This window comes from Sinocyclocheilus grahami, unplaced genomic scaffold (assembly GCF_001515645.1).
Source record: "Sinocyclocheilus grahami isolate Dianchi unplaced genomic scaffold, SAMN03320097.WGS_v1.1 scaffold945.1, whole genome shotgun sequence".
In the NCBI taxonomy this organism is placed as follows: Eukaryota; Metazoa; Chordata; class Actinopteri; order Cypriniformes; family Cyprinidae; genus Sinocyclocheilus; species Sinocyclocheilus grahami.
Genome location: NW_015506124.1, coordinates 70,743 through 88,287, shown reverse-complemented (window position 1 = coordinate 88,287; position 17,545 = coordinate 70,743). Strand labels below are relative to the sequence as shown.

The window sequence follows — 17,545 nt, the reverse complement described above, 5'->3', positions numbered from 1 at the left end:
AATATTGCCTTCCATGCAGTGTGTAATGTAGCTGTATGTGAATGTAAACAATCTGCAAAGTTGTAAAGCCAAAAGTGCACAATAAATAAAGTTATTGTCTCCCAAAAGAAAGAATTGACTCTGAAAAGCCTAAACGAGTCGTCAGTAATATGAATCCCACTTCTGTGACGGCTACACATCACAGGATACTACATTTGCATAATGCTCGCCTATGTTCTACATCGGCCGGCCACGAATAACTTGACCTCCCCTAAAACACTGTAGCTTGTTCGTGTCGAGGAGACACTGTGTCCAACGCTGTGAAAGTACATTGTTTTATTTTCACTTCTGAAAGATGAGGCTGTCAGCGGTGTGTGGTTCAAATTAGAAGTCGACTGATGTATCGGTTTTGCCGATTAATCGGCACCAATAGTTGATTGCTGGAACTATCTGCAAAAATCCATCCCGATAGATTTTTAGGGTTGCGTCTGTTGCTGGAGTGGCTGAGAAGGTCCGCTGTCATCATACAGTACGAGAGCGAGAGCGGCCTCTAGAGGCGGAATCACTGACACCACGTGCTGTTTGTTTTGGCACGTGATACTGCACGCTGCACAGAGTGGGTCACTTCAGACGTGCAGATTTAAGGATTTAAAGCAGACAACCTAATGGTGTGGATACAGTACACTATAGTGCATTTTTTCATATCATTACTAAGTAATTCATTTGTTGACTAGATGCCGCATTAGTGGAGAAAGAACAGCAGTATGTTTGTTATCAATGCTGAGAGGACGCAAACATTAGCAGCACCTCAAATGGTTAAAACAACCAAAAAAACACACACAAGTCCGACCCAGATGCTTAATGTCACGATTGTTACCATCTATTTGCATTAGTTTATATCCAGCTGGTCACATTAATGCATTTGTTAGACAGCAAAGTTGCAGATTTAAAGCTTTGATGTGAGAAAGCAAACTGATGTTCATTCAGCCGACAGAAAATCTGCCATGCCGTAGAGCGCCATTCACACAGTTTTCCATTAAATTATATTATATTTGTCATAAATCGTTATCAATGTACATAATGACTTCACTCTGGGCTGGAAGATTGTGTATTGTGCATTTTTCAGCAAAACGTTTGGCTCTAATAAAGTCTGTATGCTTCATATAGAGAGCTATAATATAGATTGCGCTGTTTCTTTCCATTTTGCTCTTTTTTTTTTTTTTAAATACCGAACTTCAAAGTCAATATGCCACTTTTTTTGATCATTCTTGAAGTGATTCAATAAAACTAGACTGCTGCTTGAACTAAACACGACACGTCTGGTGTGTGTGATACCTGTGAGTTTGTCTGCACGGCGCTGCGCATTTTGCCTGGTATGCGGCTGCCATATTTTTTTATTTTGATTAGAAAATCATCACGTGTTAGAGTGTGTTAATTTCAACATCTACTAGCCTAATACATTTTTACATTTTGAAGATGCTTCTGTTAACATTAATGAACTATGAACTAACTTTAATGATCAATGTACTGTATAATTAATATTTAATATTAATATTTGTATTTATGTACAAAGTATGGTTCAGTACTTTTTTTTTAATAGCAAAGCACTTTTTTAGTTTTCGTTTAGTATCCATTTTATCCATCGGTTGATTAATCGGTATCGGCCAGTGTGGTCCAACCTTGCTATCGGTATCGGTAAAATCCACTATCGGTCAACCTCTAGTTAAAATAGATTTTTTTTCCACTGTACCACAGCAGTACAAGCCCAATCTTTTTTTGTGTTCCCATAATTTTATTGAAGACTGCTTCTCTAATCTTGAGCCTCTTTCACACATAGATTCCGGAAAATATGCGGATAATGTGGCAAGAGTTTTGTCCCAGGATCTTTTGATTTTAGTTCATTCACACTGCCAGTGATTTTCCGGAATCTGTGTATGCGTTCACACGCATCCCATAAAGATCCCATAAAAACATGTGACATTACGATGTGACGTGTAATGTGATGCTTACTGTTCCACAAAGTTGGCGAACCATCTCAGCTTTAGCGCGGATAGTGAGGAGCTCCCTGATCGCTGCTTCATTTCAGTTTGCACTTGTTTTTTTTATCGTGAACATTGATCTGCCTTCAAAACACCTGGTAAAAGAGTCGCACGATAACGTGCGTCATCATTAGGACACACCCTTTACGGCATTGGTCCTGGCTTTTGTTTAGACAGGGATCGTTCCGGGTCCCAATTCCGGGACTTGGTTGTTACTAGGTCCCAATTCTGGCCTGGGATCATTTCCGGGATCAATCCCGGGACGTGTTTGCGTTCACACAGAAGACACTCTGGCAATTTCCATGATTAACGCTCAATGTGAAAGGGGCTTTGGGAAGTTCAACGTGGGATAACATTTCCGAAACACGCTGTACGCGGTAGACCAATTACAACAGACTGGGCCATCTGACCAATCAAAGCAGAGTAGGCTCATGGAAAGGAACAGAACTGCTTTGAACTAATCATTTCAGAATCTTTGGAAAATTAGGTGATATTAAATTCATATTTTGAAAAAACAACAGCGTTTTTTGACCTTGCATGCATGTAAACCTATTGTAGGAGACTCCCAAAACAATACTAGGAACCTTAAAAATGCCATAATAGGGGCACTTCAAATTAAATTGTAACAATATTTCATAACATAACTGTTTTACTGTAGTTTTTTTGGAAACACTGAATGAAGCTACCTGAATGTTTTTGGGAAATAACAAGTGTGCCTGTGTCACTACTTCCATATTTCTAAAATAAGCAGAAGTATGCAAACAACTTTAAAATCAATGTGAAACCCCTTTTAATGTTAATCCACTTCTGTAATGCAAATTCAATTGAAACAGGATATTAAACAAGAAAAAAATGCAGGGTGGGACTTTTATCCACTGGGAATTGACTGTGACTGAATGAAAAGTGGACTTTCCATACCAGAATGGAGCCAGATCAAATGATGGCTAAAGGGCTACATTTATCTTTTAACCTCATAACATCATAATCATCAAATATCAAAAGTCCATGTAGCCTAAATAAAGGTCATCTGTAGAGAAAATAAAGTGGTCACCTCTGATTTCATGTTTACTTGAAAGGCTGCCAGGTTTGCTGTAACTAAATGACAAAACGTTCAGTTATTTAAACCAAAACTATTCACACCAAATTTGCTCAGTCTGAAAAAGGTTGTATGTGAATTGCTAGAATCCAAACAAACACCTAGCCTTCAAATAACCAAATAGGTTTCAAATATTAATTATACAATTTTGAAGTTTTAAAATATTATTGTACATGTTTTTCAAACTATAAATAATTAGTATCAATGTAAACATTAAGATAAAAAATGTTTGTTTACACCACGTGAACCCATAAACGAACACCACAATCTCTCTTGTTTGCATTAGGATGAAGTGGACAGTCGTTTGGCTGTGTGTGCAGGGGATGACTTCATATCTAACTGGATGTTGCAACGGGTTCAAAGAGTTTTGATAGCAGGAGCATCTGTTTTTTATCATTTCTGTGCAGATGTACATCATGCCACAAGGATGAGACAGAAGCTTTATGAGTGCAAAGTTACAATGTGGAAGGTATGTGTTTTAGTGGGCAATATGCTCCACAGTCATATCATCCTATCGTCAGCCTGTGAGATCGCCGATACACAAACTTATCATGCTAATTTATTTAATGATTTACTTACTTAGTTTCATAGCCGGAGAGTGGACCAACTCCAGGGTAAGGCTAAAAGCAGCCTAATGTTAGGATGTCATGTCATAAAATGTTTTTAATATGACTGAATTTGTATTTAACATGATTTAAACAATTTAAAAGAAACACTGTAAGTTACTAATTATAATGCTTACATTTCCTCCGTTATTCAAACAGCAGCAACAGAAAACGAGCAAAGAACTTTAAAAAAACACTCCCGTTATAATCAGTGAAGCTGTCTCCACTGTATGGTGAATTAATCTCTTATACTTACAATGCATGTACATCTGCACTTTGTTGCTTATGATGAGAGAATTTGCGAGAGAAAACAACAAAACTTCAGTGATGAAATATGATGGAACAAATACTAATTAGATAGCATTACTAGCCTGATAATAATAATAATAATAATAATATTAATAATAATTGTCTTGCTATCATCAAATGCATCAGTCACAGGCGATATCTCTGACTATCATCGATACTCGATACTATTGTCTATCGGCACAACCCTAATGTGTGAGTTTGATGGCAAAGAAAGAGGATCACTTCTCCCACTATAAAGAAAAAAGGAAGAAAAAAATAGTACTTCTGGCCAATGAGTTTTTTTTGTGGTCGGGGCTACCTGGGGTCATGCTGCAGAAATCAAAACTAAGCGACTGACAAAACGGATCACAAAAAAACAGATTAACATGAAGATACCTTTTATTGCTTTTATCATGTTAGCGAAAGCAAGGCCCATGAGGAAACTGCTGCGGTTTCCTGCTAAAATGAGAAATGTAAAATGAGCTGAATGCATAATCAAATTAGCCAAAATATTTAATAAACAAGCATGTAAGGGGTTAGAGATTTGTAAAAAAAAAATTATCAAATTAATTTGATATATAATTTGATGTATTTGATACAATTATCAAATTAATTTTATAATTAAGAATTAGAATTTGAAGATAAGAAGTGTCATTCTTTGTAAGATTTTGTTTTTCCCACAACAGACATCCTATCCAAATAAAAGAGAAATTGAAATTCAAGAAACGATATGGTTTGCCTCTGCTTATTCTTGAGATCAACAGTGCGGCATGAGACAAAATTTGAATTGCTGAATGCATGTGCGGGATGGAAGATACTGATTTGTGTGCAGGAAGTGGGAAAAATAAACAAGGTAAGGGTCTCCCTCAAAATATAATATCAAAAAATGAAATAAAGGTTACTCAAATGTATCTTAAGTACCGAACGCAATTTGTCTATTCAGCAACAAAAATAAATTACAGGTGCAAGGTTGGTATTTTCAGAGTTTTTGATTGAATGCAGCAACAAGGCTAAGCACTTTTCTATTGCCTGCAGCAACAAATGCAACAAGATAAGGTTTGACGTGTCGTGTGTTGGGGGAAATGGAAACAAATGTCTATGGCACCAGAGCAAGACAGAATATACGTAGATCCATGTAGATCTCCATGTGGACTTTTATGGGCAAGAGCGAGACAAAACATGAAAAATATGGGGAGGAACGGGACAAAATAGAACACATTTTGTCTGGGAGAAGAGGAGAACAGAACTAAAAAAAAATCCATTCCATGCAGGCCTCTATCTTGAGGTATCATAAGAGTGTTGTGATGCAGGGCAAGACACCAGTATTTAAAAAAGCCAAATAAGGTCATGCATTAAGGTCACAAAACGATCCTCTATTAGCACACCACCACAATGACCTGCATCCTTCACCTGGGCGACCAGGTGCACGTCTTCAACCTGTCAGGATTCCAGTGCGGTAAGAGGAGAGGAGGCTCTAGCCCCAGGGATAGCCAACTCAAGAGCGTCCTCTCTCCACTCTGACTTTAAATGTCCCTCAGACAAAAGGCCTCCATCAGAAGCCCCCACCCTAGCTTAGGTCTTCCCCTCACTGCCCTCCTAATTACTGGTGAGGGGTCAAGCAGCATGTCACAGACAGAAATGCCTGCTCTGATTAAGCTGGGTTTTTTTTAATGATGATGCTTGTGCAGCCCCATCTGAGAAGCACAACCAAAGCGCTTTTGATATAAATATGTTTGATTTATCAAAGTGTGGCTTGACATGCAGGACAGGCCCGTTTGAATGACAGGGACTGATCCACTCCCAAAAGAACTGATGGAATGTTGCGTCCGCCCAAATGGGGCCCAACACACAGGGGACTATGTCATGTGTCAGAGCTGATTGGGGTCCCGGGACGTCTTCATGCCAGCATAGCAACCAGTGTTCTCCAAACCCGTTCTCACTCTGTTATGAATAATGCATCATCTGGGCCCCCAAACACTTCAGTGCTGTCAAAACAATGATATTTTAAAAAGTATGCATGAAAACTGCTCAGGGGGAACTGAGGGGCATTGTTTCGGGGGGGATACCGCCAGAGAGGCACACACACATTGTTCGGGATGAGCCCCCTGCTGATGGCCCTCCGTCCAGGGTCTATTTCACTCCAAGAGCTCCAGCAGCGAGTCGCCGTCCCTCCCACGCTCGGCCTGCGTGTTGGCCCAGCCACGCTTCACGCTCAGTCTCTTCATGTTTCACTTGTGCTCTTCGCCCGCCCCTTTGTCTCTGATCAGAGCCGTTTAACATAATCTCACCCAACTACCAACAAGCCTCACACTGCAGTGTGAGAACGAAGGCTGCTAACAGCCCCTAACCCACCACTTCTCAGTCCCATCGGCAAGAAAGTCAACACAGTTCTCATGAACACGCACACATTGCTGACAGGTCTGACACATTTAGATCTCAACAAGTTATACTGACAGATGGATGTCTTCCAATTAAAGATGTGAACATTATGTCCTTAGCTCACAGGGACAAAATGCAACAGGATTTTATTGAATTACCAGCTTGTAGGTTCATCAAATTAATGACACACTGATCCAGGGCTCCAGACTGCGACTAAATAGTCGCATTTTGCGACCATTTTTCCTGCTGTTTTTTTTTTTTAGAGGTCGCACTGGTGCGACTGCAAAATTTGAATATAATTATTTAAAAAAATTAATGAATAGTCGATTTTGTTAATGGCGCATCTAGTTGGTCTCTTTTTTCACTTCCCCTCACCCGCTATTCTATCATCCTCTCAGGTATACCTGCTCACTCAGCCTAGTTTATACTTGCCGCGTCAGCACAAGTGTGAAGGTGCGTGCAGTAAAAATGACGTGAATATTGAGGAAACGATGGATGTTTTTTTAAGCTAAAGTAAAGTAAAAGACTGCTTCTTAAACCAGAGAAGGTGAACATATTGGTATTCTTGTGGGGGAAAAAAAACATGCAAGCACTGTCACCGACAGCAAGCTAGTTTTACTTTTCTTTTTGTTTTAATTTTGAAAAGCTTGTTATCTTTGCTGTTTACCTCACTTTATGCTATGGAGGCTCTCTTTTATTCAATTTTTTTATTTGATTCCTCAGTGTTTGCTAAACGTTCTGTAATTTAGTAGTCGGTATATAATACAGCATGTGGTGTATGCCATGCCTCATCTTATTCATTTTTGTTAATAAACGTTTTGTGAACTAGTTTGTCAATGTATCTTACTGTTATATTGTTGTTGTGTTTTTTAATTAAGAATAACAATGAATACATATTTTGTTTTAGTCTTAAAAAGTGAAAGGTATAGATGTAAGCAAAACAGACAATTATCTTTTCTTGTAAAACGTGACAACAAGATCGCGAATTCGAAAGTGAAAGCACCTGAAGCCCGGCTTATAACATAGCAAAAGAGGAACTCCCGTTCACAAAATTCAAATCACAAATAATACTACTAATGAAAAAGAATGGGTTGAATGTTAACCACTTTTATTTCCATATAACTATAAACTATGATAAAAGTTAATTAGCATGCATTGATTAATCCCATGTTGTAGCGCAATAAATAAATAAATAAATACAATTTTGCAACCAAATCATGTGCTCGTGTGACCAACTGAGAAAGTTAGTCGCAAAAGAGCAACCAGTGGGAAGAATGAGTCTGGAGCCCTGTGATCCAACAAATATTAAATCACAGGACTTATTTGACTCTGCTTAAGGTCTCTCTGAACCTCAATGAAATATAAACAAATGTTGTTTCTTCTAATTAAGTTATCTAATTAATCACAAATTTGTATGTGATTATAAATATATTTTAAATACATTTACATACTTTATCCCCAAATTTGAATAAATAAATTAAATAATTTAAATAATAATTACAGAAATGTATTAATTAAAATAAACAATAATTTAAGTATTATTTAATTATTGGCATTTTTAACAACAGAAGCACCATGGAAATCTAATTTATGACCAAATATTGTGACATCAAATCTAGAGATGCCATTTTCTTGGCCGATTCCGATTTCTGATTTTTCGTTAATGTGATCTGGCGATACCGATTTTTGCCGATTCCGATTTTCTTTCTAAGAACTATAATTGACAGCATATACAAACAAAAATCTACTTTTCTTCAACGCAAAAATTCAGAAATAAAATAAGAACAAATAAAAAAAATGGCAAACAACAGCACAAATAAATGCAATAGAATAAAGAGAGCTTTGAAACTAAGTTTTTCAGGTTGAGTACGTTTTTATTCAGGTAAGAAATACTACAGAAATTAAAGTAATCAAATGTAAAATAACATATCCAGTGTGATTTTGACATAATTTTGTATGCATTTGAACGTTTTAGTATTTAGTATTTAGTTTTAGTATTTACCACTCATTTTGGTATTTGTGGCTCACAAGCTGTTTGAGACTGAGCACGGATTGTGCGCTCCACTAATATAGATCAGTGGTGGTGCACGCGCGTTTGGTATAAGGGCAAAACCTGAATGACTATAATGTGCAATACAAGCACTATTTAACCGGAGCGAATGAGACGTGTGTGTGAGAGAGAAGGGGTCGTCAGAGAGATGAGAGTGAGAATGCGAGGCTGATGTTATTGCCTGTGCCGCTGGTAACAAAACGGATCAGCTCGAAATCGGAAAGAAGTGAGACTGACCGACCGATCACATCGGTGCATCTCTAATCAAATCATTACAACTATCTGTAACTGATACAAGTTTTGTGATTAATCACATTTAACAATGAAACCTGAAATTATAAATATATTTACACATTTATTCCCCAAATTAGTACAGAATCAAGGGGAAGCAACAGAAAATAGGGATGCATTCATGTTTTCTAAGGTGTTAAACAGACAACATTAATAAAGAAATTCTGAAATATTCCAATCCTATCATGTGCTTGTCGATTAAAAATTAGCTAAAGTTAAAGGCTTCTGCTTCCAAGAATGAAACGGTCACTCTTTTCCTGAGAAAACAGGTTGTACATTTTTGTCCCAGCATACTGTATGTTCCAAATGATTCCTAGAAAATTAGCCACTTGACAATGTCATCACACACTTCAAAGCTTTTACGCACTGCTGATGGCATTTCCTCTGTTGCTAACAACAGGTAATCAATAGGCACGTCTCGACCTGCCTCAGCTGTGCTTTGCCCAAAGTGGCAGACAAGCTTAGCGACGCTCTGTTGTGATTCACCGGTGAGAAAGCAGCACTGGGTTTGCCGTTGTGCCTGTCAGCCTTCCTCACACCATACCACTTCTCTTTTACAGGAACAGAAAGACTATTCTTTAAAGTGCAGGAAATTAGCAAAGACTGGAGTGTCCCATTCGCATTTTGGGTAAATAAACACACCAAAATCAGCACTCTACATTTTTTTATGTTCAGATTCAGTTCAGTTACATACTTCATCCAGCCAAACCAATAACCTCTATTAGTGTTGGGCGAAATTATCATTTTTCAAATCGCAATATCGCCAGTCCGTGAGATCGCCGATAGACGATATTAACGTGCATGGGTGGGTGTTGGGGGGGTTGCAACAGAGAGACTCCCTGTACTTGTCATAGGCTATGTCAGAACTATTTGGTGTTTTAAACCGCACGCGATAGAGAGTGAGTCTATGGAAGCACCACTAATCTAAATAATATACTTTCAAACATACTGATAAACTAACATGTTAGTTCATATAGGGTAAACGTACCTATTAAGCTCACGTACTCATTAAGCACACTTCCATATTTGAGCTCAGATTATAAAAAGAAAAAAAGAATGTATTATCATACTTGATGTGTTTGTTACTACATACCTCCTGTAATTTCAAGTCAATCAGATCATTGCACACTGAGATATGGGTCTCCATGTGTTCACACTGTCTGGTGGCCATTTTGAAAGCTGTTTGAAAACTTTCACCAAAAGAGGAGCCCCTTAAATGTGCATTTTTAAGATATTTAAGCCTTTATTTTAGGTAAATTTCACTACTTATTGTAAAATCAAGAGATTAATGTTTAGACTTTTGCAGATTATAACCTGGAACTTGGATGTGGGAAATAATTACAATTAGATCCAAAAGATAGTTTTAGCAACATAGCGCAGATGCTACAGAACTTCTCCAGACTGTAAATCAGTGGAAAATTGGGGCAAAACTTGTGTAATGTATTCAGCATTAAGAGACTACAGGTAAGTTGACATCCATTTAATAAGAGGCTTCATAATGAGGCTAGTTTTTGTGTTCATTCCCGTGAATGAAATGTTTTATTGGTTTGTTTTATTTGATTTTTGAATTTGTGTTACTTCGCTGAACATGGACAAGTCTAGATGTTGCAATGTGCTTAAATGACATTAAATTATAAAATGCTTTTGTCATTTAAAATAAAATTTAATATTTTTGTGTGAGAGATTTATCTTTTATTTTAACATAACTTTTTGTACTGAAACCAATATCCTGTGCACTAAAAATGTCTCAATGTAGATTTTGGTGAGCTTAATAGGTACGTTTACCCTATATTCGGATACAACAGTCATACATCGCTATTAGGACCACACGTCCTGTGACAAATTTGCCGCATCGACGCACGGAAGTTATCAGTCTAAAACGTCTGCAAAATCAGTAAACGGTGAAAATCAAAAGTAGATTTATTTTAAAGACCAACAGCTTAACACTAAATATTAACATAAACATAGTTTAACATAAACTAACACGTTAAAGGGGTCATATGATGCGATTTCAATTTTTCCTTTCTCTTTGAAGAGATAAAAAGCTCTTGGTGCATAAAGAAGATCTGTAAAGTTGCAAAGACTAAAGTCTCAAATCCAAAGAGATATTCTTTATAAAAGTTAAGAGTCAACCACGCCTGGGGAGTCACGTGATGCTCTCGACCTAAGTGGCACGGTTTCACTGAGCTCCCGCGACCATAGCGCTATTTTCATATTTTTCACATTTAACTGCTTGGCTGTTTCAATTTAATTCGCAGCATTTAACCCCTAAGCATGTCAGGAACTGGTCCCGCAGCCTCCCAACAAGAAACTAGACGGGGCCGCACGACAACAAAAGGCCAATCGGCCGCTAATCAAGGTAACAAAGATGGCGGTTCCTCAACCGAACAGTCCAGCCTAGCACAGGCTGTTACTGATAATTTAAGTGCCTTCCTGGACGAGAAATTTGCTCGTCTTGGGTCGACTTTAGACTCAATTACAACCCGTTTAGAGGATAACACGAAACGTATCATGGAAGCGGAGAGTCGCGTTTCCCAGACTGAAGACAAAGTGGCGGAACATAACAACAAGATAGCGGCGCTGGAAAAAAACTGTACAGTCCCTCTCGGAGAGAGCAGAGGACGCCGAAAATCGCAGCCGGCGAGACAATATTCGCATCATAGGCTTGAAAGGGTCGCAGACCTGTTTAATTTTTCCAGACTTGGCTGCCTAAGATGATGGGAATTGAAACCAAACATGGGGCTGTTAAAATTGACCGGGCGCATAGAACACTTGGTCCGCTCAAACCCAACCGAAGACGCCCTGTGTTGATTAAGCTTCACAACTTCTCGGATAAGGCTAAAATACTGGCAGCTGCTAAGAAGTAGGATCATCTCACATATGAGGGCAGTGACATTTTTATTACACATGATCTGTCAGTCAAGGTCAGGGAGGCGAGACGGGCATACAACGACGTCTGCGGTCAGCTCATTCAAAGAGGAGTCTGTTTCATGATGCGCTACCCTGCTAACCTCTGCTTCAACTTTAACGGATCAGACTACTCCTTCCAATGTGCACAAGATACACAGGCATTTCTGAGTGGGTTAGACTAACATTGTCTTTATCAAACTATGTTTGTATTCGTTCCTGGTGACGGGGTGGGGTGGGGTGGTTATGGTTTTGTTTTGTGTGTTTTTATGTTCATTATTATGACCATTCTCTGTGCTGTTCTAATAACCCAAAACCCTTTCATACTTGTATTTCAGTATTAAGATTATATCAATATTTTGGTAAAATCTTATAATGAGTGATCTTAAATTTATTAGCCTTATTGTAAAAGGTATTAACCATGTTGTTAAAAGGCAAAAACTTATTTCTGTTTTTCAGAAGGAGAAATGTCAGATTGCATTGTTACAAGAAACCCACCTCTCTGACACAGAGCACATGAAGTTGCGTAGAAACTGGGTTGGCCAGGTTTTTTTTCTTCTTATAAGTCCAATAGTAGGGGAGTTGCCATTCTTCTTCATAAAAATCTTTCCTTTAAACTTGAAAAATCAGTTACAAATAATGAAAGTTGCTATGTACTCCTTTCAGGTTTTCTATATGGGGAGCATGTGCTGATTGGTTGCATCTATGCTCCCACGGTATATGAGCCTCAATTTTTTTCTAAGTTACTGGCTGTCATTTCTTCATTTTCATGCTCTCTCATACTTATGGGAGGGGATTTTAACTGCGTTCTAGACCTATCCATAGACCAGTCTCCTCCAAGAGTTATCAGACTAAAGAAAAGGCTTTTAGAATTTTGCAAGGATCTGGAATTGTTTGATGTTTGGAGGTTAGCTCATATGAGGGAGAAAGATTATACGTTTTACTCTCAGCCCCATCAAACATTTTCACGTATCAATCTATTTCTAGAATCACAGGAGTTGTTGGACAGAACAGTGGACTGCTCCATCGGCATTAGGACTTTGTCTGACCACTCTCCCACCATAATGACTGTTTGTCCTCCATATAGAGATCCATACAATAGACAGTGGCGACTGAACCCTTCATTAATGAGCTGTCCTAAATTTATGCAGTTCCTCAAACAACAGTGGAAAATCTTTATTGAAATTAATAAAGCCCCTGAAGTCACTCCGTCAGTCTTATGGGAGTCGGCAAAAGCCTATCTAAGAGGTGTAATTATGTCTTACACCTCAGCCAAAAAGAAAGCAGCAGTGAAAAATATAGTGGAACTTGAAAAGAAAATTCAGCTTTTGGAGAGTGATTTCAAATTGTCACCTTCCAAAGGTATGTCCCAACAGCTTAATGCAGCCCGTTTGGCTTTAGATCAGCTATTAACCAAGAAGGTTGAATCATCTCTTTTCTTCTTCAGACACAGACTTTATGAGTCAAAGAATAAACATGGTCATCTTCTTGTGCGGCTGGCTAGGGGGAGGGCATAGACTAATGTAATATCATCCTTAAGGGATACCTCTGGGGCTCTTAGGTTTGAAAACAAATACATTAATAAAATTATGAAAGAATATTATCAAAATCTTTACTCATCAGAATGTCACTCGATAAAGCAAAGGACAAACCTTTTTCTTAATAATGTTAGATTCCCCTCTCTCACAGCGGAAGAACAAGCGGACCTTTGTAGGCCAATCACAGAAGAGGAAGTTATTTACTCTAAGGGGAGGGAAGGCCCCCGGGTCAGATGGTTTTTGGCCAGAATTTTATTAAAAAATGGGAAAAGAAATAGTAGAATCACTTACTGAAATGTTTGCAGATTCGTTGAAAAATGGTCAGCTTCTGCCCACTTTAAACTTAGCAAATATTTCCTTAATTCTTAAAAAGAATAAATTGCCAGATTTTTGTAGCTCTTATAGACCCATTAGCTTAATTGGGGTTGATGCTAAAATACTCTCTAAGCTGCTGGCCAGGAGACTCGAGGTGGTTCTTCCCAACCTTATAAACCCAGATCAGACGGGCTTTATACAGAAGCGTTTTTCTATCACAAATATAAGAAGACTCTTGAATGTTATACAGTATACCAACCAACAGCACTGTGAGGCGAAAATAAAGAAAGCTTTCGACAGGGTAGAGTGGGGCTACCTGTTTGAGGCTTTGCAGAGACTCGGTATAGGGGGTGAATTTCTAAAAATGGATTCAAACTATCTACCATTCCCCTATGTCCTGTATTATTACTAATGGTCTACGGTCAGATCCTTTCCCACTTGCTAGGGGCACCAGACAGGGCTGTCCACTGAGCCCTCTCTTGTTTGCGCTGACTCTGGAACCTCTAGCTGAGGCTATTAGACATAATAAAGATATAAAGGGTATATCAATGAGGGGTAGTGATAACAAAATTGCATTGTATGCAGACGATATCCTGTTGTTTTTATCATCACCTGAATTATCTATACCAGCAACATTATCATTATTTGATGAATTTAGCTTAATCTCAGGGTACAAAATTAACTTAAGTAAATTGGAAGCATTACCATTAGGTAATTTTAATACTGAAACTTGAATTAATTTCCCCTTTAAATGGTCGAAATCTGGATTCGTTTATCTCGGGATTAATGTGTCAACTGATTTGAATAGATTATGGAAACTCAATTACGCCCTGATTATTCATACTGTGAAAAGTGATTTAAACCACTGGCAAGCTCTTCCTCTCTCACTGCTGGGTAGGATAAGTTTAATCAAGATGAATATTCTCCCTCGATTATTGTACCCTCTTCAGATGTTACCCCTATGGTTAAGCTCAGCTGGAAAGCGCTTTTTCTAGATTTATATGGAATGGCAAAAAGCCTAGACAAAATCTTAAATCTCTGCAGATGCCAGTGGAGTTAGGTGGTTTAGCTATGCCAAACATTTTATATTACAACTGGGCTTGCTATGCCAGACTCATTTGGGAGTGGTTTAGGTCTTACTATGATCTGTGTCCTAGTGTGGATTCCTGGGCCTTCTCCCCACTCTCTGTCTGGAGCCTGTTTGCTTGTCCCTATAAGTATGATAAGACAGTGAGGAAAAATCCAATACTTTATAGTTCTATTATAGTTTGGCGACAGATCTCTAAGTTCTTTGGGAGAGGTGAAACTATGTTTATGTTGAATCCAATTTATTTTAATCAGGATTTTGTTCCTGGTATAGGTTCACCACTCTTTAAAGCATGGTACATGAAGGGGATTCGTGTACTAGGAGACCTATTCCAGGATGGCTCTTTAATGTCCTTCCAACTATTGCGACAGAAGTTTGATCTTCCAAATCAACATCACTTTGGTTATCTGCAAATTCGGCATTATGTTATTTCAAAGCAAAAAGAAGTGCCGGATTCATTAGCACTTAGCAGTCTGGAGAGTTTACTCATCAACACAACTGATGCTGCTCATTTTATTTCTAGATTGTATTCTTTTTTATACTCGAGTATCTCTGGACTCTTGAACACAGTGGCTCATAAATGGGATGAAGACCTGTGTAATGTTTATATAGACGATGACTGGCAGGAAGCTATGAAAGGTGTTAGATCCACTTTTACTTGTAACCGGCTTAGAGAGACTCAATATAAGATATTACATAGATTACATATAACACCAGTTTTAAGTTTTTAAGGTACACCGCTAATATTTTCCATTATACCGTTCCTGCGGTACGCGCTGTTTTTCATGTCTCCTCAAAGACTGAAAGTGTAGGAATCCCTCAGGTTGAGTGCAGTGTAGAGAGTAACACGACCCTCCTCCTCCTGTTAATGCGAGCGCGCGGTCAGTCACGTGTGTGTAGGATGGCTGAACTTAAGGAGCTGCCACTGGAACTTACGCGATCGGCAACCGGGCATTTTTTGTCTTATTGCAGCTCGTCTCTGTTCTGGACTTGCACAAACTGCATTGCAATGCAATCATTTTCCAAAATGTCATTTATGTGAAAATATGAAGTCTGTAAACGCCCATTAACACAGGCCAGATACATATAAGAGACGGACGCACAGAGAAAAATGCTGTAGCAGGCAGATCACTCACTGTTCATGATGCACGAGCTATTGGAAAAAATATTGATTTTGGGCGTTTATATGAATGAATTTCTGAGGGGAACTGACAGAAAAGTTTACACAGTGGCTCATAAATGGGATGAAGACCTGTGTAATGTTTATATAGACGATGACTGGCAGGAAGCTATGAAAGGTGTTAGATCCACTTTTACTTGTAACCGGCTTAGAGAGACTCAATATAAGATATTACATAGATTACATATAACACCAGTTTTAAGTTTTTAAGGTACACCGCTAATATTTTCCATTATACCGTTCCTGCGGTACGCGCTGTTTTTCATGTCTCCTCAAAGACTGAAAGTGTAGGAATCCCTCAGGTTGAGTGCAGTGTAGAGAGTAACACGACCCTCCTCCTCCTGTTAATGCGAGCGCGCGGTCAGTCACGTGTGTGTAGGATGGCTGAACTTAAGGAGCTGCCACTGGAACTTACGCGATCGGCAACCGGGCATTTTTTGTCTTATTGCAGCTCGTCTCTGTTCTGGACTTGCACAAACTGCATTGCAATGCAATCATTTTCCAAAATGTCATTTATGAAAATATGAAGTCTGTAAACGCCCATTAACACAGGCCAGATACATATAAGAGACGGACGCACAGAGAAAAATGCTGTAGCAGGCAGATCACCCACTGTTCATGATGCACGAGCTATTGGAAAAAATATTGATTTTGGGCGTTTATATGAATGAATTTCTGAGGGGAACTGACAGAAAAGTTTACGTGGTATTTTCTTTTAATCTCGTCTCTGCATAGTTCATATTAAAGCAGTGTTTCAGCGCAGTGCTGCTTTGTTTACAGCAGTAACCAAGGAAACGCCATATATGGTGTTCCATGAGCGCCTCCTGCTGTCAGAGAGTGAATCTGCATCTCATTCAGAGCATCTGCTGTTTGCTTCATTCAGGCATGTAGTATAATTTCACAAAGCTAGTCAGAACATTCTATTTTTGCTTCAAATTGGGTTATTATTAAATCAAATTATGTATATGTAATTAAATAACTGTAATTACGGATTTAGGTAAAATAAAGATGTCATTCTTTATTTCTTTTCTTTTTAGGAAACAAATCAAAGAAAAAAATAAGCAAATTCTACTGTTCCTAATATTCTGTGTTGCTCAAAAACAAAATATACTGTGTTCAGCGGAAAAAACAATTTTTTTTTACCCAGTCATTTAAAAATAACAAATTTTAGAACTGTAATGACAATACCATGATACTGTGAAACTGTGATATTTTTTTGCTTAAGGTTATCATACTGTCAAAATCTCATGTAGCCCATGCCTACACACAATAATAAAATACTGTATAGTTAAATAGTTATTTTAGTTATATTAGTATATTGCTACAAACGTAACACCAATGGAAGAACAAAATGTATGCAACTTAAACTAGATACGGAGGAGTCATAAAATAAGCAGGTTAAACTCACAGCTCATGTGGTATTTACTGACTGTGAATGGAGACGTCAATCATCAGCTGTGCGCATAAACACTGCGCTTTGCGTGAATCCCACCACAACCATCCTTTGCCAAATGATAAGCACACTACTATACTATTCGGCAATTCGGCGTTGATTCAATTCAAGCAACAACAACGTCAAACTCATAGAACTTTTATTATCAAAACGAATAAAAATCCACCATATATGCCTAATAAAATAACAAATTACTTAGGAAAATAACACAAAGTTTAAATAGGTATATAAAACTGAAAATCAGCAAACACTGTGGAACCAAATCAATTAGAAACATACACTGAACCTATTTCTCTCAAATATTGTTCACAAATCTGTCTAAATCTGTGTTAGTGAGC

At 38.2% G+C, this 17,545-nt stretch overlaps 1 protein-coding gene across 3 annotated transcripts in view; it reads right to left on the bottom strand.

Annotated features, from left to right (window-relative positions):
* Positions 1–17,545, bottom strand: part of LOC107564532 (rho GTPase-activating protein 29) — a 70,397-nt gene that overhangs the window by 18,330 nt on the left and 34,522 nt on the right. The gene's annotated exons all lie outside the window — the stretch shown is intronic.